At 47.8% G+C, this 4,678-nt stretch overlaps 1 pseudogene; it reads left to right on the plus strand.

Moving 5' to 3' along the window:
* The first annotated feature begins 1,284 nt into the window (after positions 1–1,284).
* On the plus strand, positions 1,285–2,803 carry LOC140525808 (rab GDP dissociation inhibitor beta pseudogene; annotated as a pseudogene).
* Positions 2,804–4,678: the final 1,875 nt, after the last annotated feature.

Genomic DNA, 4,678 nt, shown 5'->3' on the forward strand with positions numbered 1-4,678 from the left:
CCTGGAGTTCAGACTGTCCTAAGCCAAAGAATACAGAGGGAGAAATGAAAGAAGGCAGCCCCTTCTACCTCTGAAGGTTTTCCTTCTCCATAGCTTTATAGGGGGCTCCCTGTTGGGGATCTCCAATTGGGAAAATTAGTCTCATTAGTAATCCACTGCCCTGCCCCCCAGCTAGAGCACAGAGCCCTGCTGGAGCTGTCCAGTCTCCTCCCCTTCTCCTCTCCTGTCTCCCCTCCCCCCTTCTTCCAGCCCAGCCTCTTTTCCATGTACACCTCTTCCTTTTTGCCCCTTCTTCTTTCTGTACTTTTTACCACACTCCTTTCTTCCCTCTCTCATGGTTTCTTCTTCTCCCCTCCTATTCCATCTCTGCTTCCCATGTGTCAGCTTTCCTGTAATCCTTTCCTCTGTTCTCCTACCCTTTCTTTCTCTTTCCTTTCCTCTTCATCCTTTCCTCCTCATCACTTCCATTTCTCCTTCTGGCATGCGCACCAACTATGCCAGCTAGCTCTCTCAGTTGCCGGCTCTGAGATCGCCGAAGAGAAGCTTCGCACACCTAGACTGCTTCAGTCTTTGCCTCCACCTCTGGCTCCATTACCTCCATCCTCATCCCTGACACCTCTAGCTCCAGCTCTGCCTTGGCCTCCACCTTCGGCTCCGGCCCCCGTTCCATCCTTCGTGTATCCTTTGCACCTCCAGCTCGGGGTCCATCTCCGTCCTTTTTGCTGCCACCTCCAACTCGGGCTGCATCTCCCTCGTTTTTGCTGCCACCTCTGACTCCGGCCCCGGCTCCGGCGCCGTCTCCGACTCCTGCTCCATCCTTTTTGTGGCCCCTCAGGCTCCGGCTCTGTCTTGTCTTCCACCTCTGGCTCTGACTCCGTCCTTTTCTCTGGCACCTCCTGCTCCGGCTCCATCGTCTTTTCTTCAGGCTCCCCCTCCACCTTCACCATCGCTTCCTCCATTTTCTCCTCGGCCCTCGCCTCCTTCTCCACCCTAGTGTTCCTTTCCGCCTTGGCCTTCTTGCCGGTGCTGCTCCCCTCCCTTCTCCTCTGGCTCTCCGTCCTCCTGCTCCTGGTGCTCCTCTCCCTGCCCATCCACCCCTTCTCCTCCTCCACCACCTCGTCCTCCTCGTCCTCGTCGCTACTGTCCTCAGGGTCCTCGTTCTCTTCCTCCTCGTCGTCATTGTCCTCGTCCCCGTCCTCCTGCCACCCTGTCGCCTCTCCTGGCCGTCCTCGTCGTCGCCGGCCTCTCCCACGTCCTCGGCGCCCCAGGCCTCGTTGGGCTGCTGCTACTGCTCTTCCTGCTCACCGCCGTCCTTCACCTCCTGCCCCCCAACGAGCTGCTCCTCATCACCACCCTCCTGGTCCTCCTCGCTGTCTTCTGCCCCAGCCCCCGCTGCGACCCAGCATGAACCAAGACTACGACGTCATCGTCCTGGGCACCGGGCTGAAGGAGTGTGCCCTCGGGAGCCTCCTAGCCCGGCTCGGGAAGCCGGTGCTTCACGTGGAGCACCGCACGCAGCGCGGTGTGGACAGCGCCTCTCTCAGTCCACTCCACGTGGCCTACCGCCACTTCAGCGTGCCCTGCTCGCCCCCTGCCACCTTGGGCTGCGGGCGCGCCTGGAAGGTGGCCCTGCTGCCCAAGTTCCTCATAGCCAAGGGGCAGCTGGTGAACATCCTGACCCGCCTGGACGCGCTGCGCTTCCTGGACCTCCGCGTGGTGGATGCTGGCTTCCTGTACAAGAACCACCGCATCCAAAAAGTGCCCACCACCGAGACCGAGGCCCTGACCTCCGGGCTGTTGGGACTCTTTGAGAAACGCCGGTTCCGCAATTTCTTCGTGTACACCCTGAAATTCAAGGAGCAAGACCCCCGAACCTACGAAGGGGGGGATCCCTGGAAGATGAACTGTCAAGATCTCTTCCAGAGATTCGACTTGGACCAAGATGTCAGGGACTTTGCAGGACACGCCCTGGCCCTAAGTCATACCAACGAATATCTGGACTGGCCCTGCCTGGAAACACTGCAGAGGATCCAACTCTACACCTTATCCCTGGCCGAGAATGGGAAGAGTCCTTACCTTTACCCGCGATTCGGGATCGGAGAGCTGGCGCAGGCCTTCAGCCGGTTTACCAGCAGCAAAGGGGCCATTTTCTTAACGAACAAGCCGGTAGAAGAAATACTCATCAGGGACGGCCGGGTGGTGGGCATCAGATTCGAGGGCTGAGTCACAAGGTACAAGCAGCTGGTCTGCCATCCCAGCTACGTGCCAGAACGGGTGCACAAGGTGGGCCAAGTCATCAGAGCCATCTGCCTTCTTGGGCACCCCATTAGAAACACCAAGGGAGCCAACTCGGGACTCATCATCATCCCTGCTGCCCAGACAAACCGCCGTTCGGACATCTACATCTTCCTCACTTCATCAGCCCAGAGCGTGGCACCACAGGGGAAGTACATCGCCATCGTGAGCGCCGCTGTGGAGAGTAAAGACCCCGAAAAAGAACTCCAGCTGCCTTTGGAGCTCATAGAGCCCATTGAGCAAAAATTCATTTTTGTAAGTGACCTCCACGTGCCTAGTGACTTGGGGACCAAGAGTCAGATCTTCATCACCAGCAGTTACGATGAAAGTGCCCACTTTGAGAGTGCCTGCAACGATATAAAGGAGATCTACAGAGAAATGACAGGATCTGAACTGAAATTTGACTAAAACACTCTAGACCTTCTTATGGGGGAGAAATTACTAACATGCTACAAAAATAGGAGAAATTTGGATACGTGAGAAATAAAGCAGCTCCCCCTGGGAAACATCATGGAAATCTGTAGTGTATTCATGCTTTTCTTTTTATCTTTCAAGAATTGGAGTGAATGACATATCCTCTTCTCCAACTCCCCATCTCTCCAACCCCTCCTCCCTTAGAAGGGATGCCTAGTCCCAATCCTGCTCCAAAGTGTGTGAAAACTCTTTCAGGACCTGTTGAATTCTAATTTACAGTAAAAGAGAGTCTTTATGTTTTATCCATTAATATAGTGGGTAAAAAGTTCCAGGACTTGGAGTGTGGAAAATTACACATTCAAATTCCTCTCCTAAAACATGTCAGCCTCTCAGCCTTCCAGTACCTCATATGCATGAGATAATCATTCTTTGAAAGACTGAAGTAATACTTAACCAGTAATTAATGAACTTAACCAGTAATTAGTAAACTTAACCAGTAAATTAATAAAACATTTATTTAATCTTTAATTTCTCCCTTAAAAAAAGTCATATTATGAAAGGTAGAATGGTGTTCAGTATGGTCAGATTACTCATATATGTTGTTCAACTTAACTATATCCCTTTTTTCTATTCCAAAAAAATGCCCCTAGTCTCTGAGTTTGAATCCCATGGGGCTTGGGCACTTGTTCCCTTCCCCTTCCTAAGCCTCTCCTCAGCTTTAAAATAAGAAGATTGGGCTAAATAACCTGTAGTTCTTTCCTTAAGAGGTCCCTTTAGCTCACATGACAGTCTATGATCCTTTAAAATAGCTGAGATGATTGAAACCAGTTCGTTTCAGTAGTAGTGTTCTTAAAATTGTTCATCACATTCCAAACACAGATCTCACTTAAAGTTCTTATCTATACCTCAGTAACCCACTGGAAATTCCATCATGATAATGAGATCTTTTATAACCGCCATTTTGCCAATTTCCCAACACATCTGCCTTACTGTTTTTGTTAAGGTGTTTTATACCTGATATTCTAAATGCCAGAGTTTATATTTTTTAAAAAACAAGAATTTTGTTTAAAGGTTCCTCACCTCTCTTAATGATGGTTCACAACATTCCCGGGTCATGTTAATTGCTCCTAGGAAGTAGAATCTCACATGTTACAAGACCAGTTGCATGTGTTTTGTTTGTTTTTGTTGTTTTTGCTTTTCTGCATTGCTGACCTATGGGGAAAGAGGAGTATCTCTCCTCTGGTAGAAACACATACCTTTTGTAAATGACAATTGCTTGACTTGAATTTAATGAAATATAAGCTATTGACTGCAAGTTCATCTTATAAGGTATTTGTATTGATTTGGATGAAGAAAACCAGGCCTCCTTCCACAACCTTAAATATGGTTCCTACTTATAATAAAACAACTTGTAAAAAATGAAAAAGAGCAAATAATAGTTCTTTAGTCAAAGCCAGTACAAAATCCATGCTTTCTATTAACATACAAGATAAATTTCAGTGCATTACTTCAGAGTTAGCTGTATTTAGCATTCAGGAATTCCATGACACATGAATGTAAGGTGATTTATCAAATTCTTTTCGATGATCAATTTTATATTTCTGCTGTGGTATTAAATCTGAAATAAAGACACCATGGAATATTCAAGGTTTCCATATAGCTTTTATGGCATTGAGTATGAAAAGAATATGTCCTCAACATTAGAAAGATCTGGTTTCAAATTCTTCCTAATTTATTGTCTGTGTGACACTACATAAGTCAATTAACCCTCTCAGTTTCCATTTTCAATACCTGTAAAATGGGGATGACAAATAAATAGCATCTTCCTCACAGAGTTGTGATCAAATGAAATAACATATAGAAAGATCTTTTCAGACCTTTAAAAAGAACTGTATCAATGTGAGTTATTATTACCATTAACCTCTAGTAGGACTTAGGGGACACATTTTAGATAGAAATTCTAAACTTC

Source organism: Notamacropus eugenii, chromosome 2, assembly GCF_028372415.1.
Source record: "Notamacropus eugenii isolate mMacEug1 chromosome 2, mMacEug1.pri_v2, whole genome shotgun sequence".
Classification (NCBI taxonomy): domain Eukaryota; kingdom Metazoa; phylum Chordata; class Mammalia; order Diprotodontia; family Macropodidae; genus Notamacropus; species Notamacropus eugenii.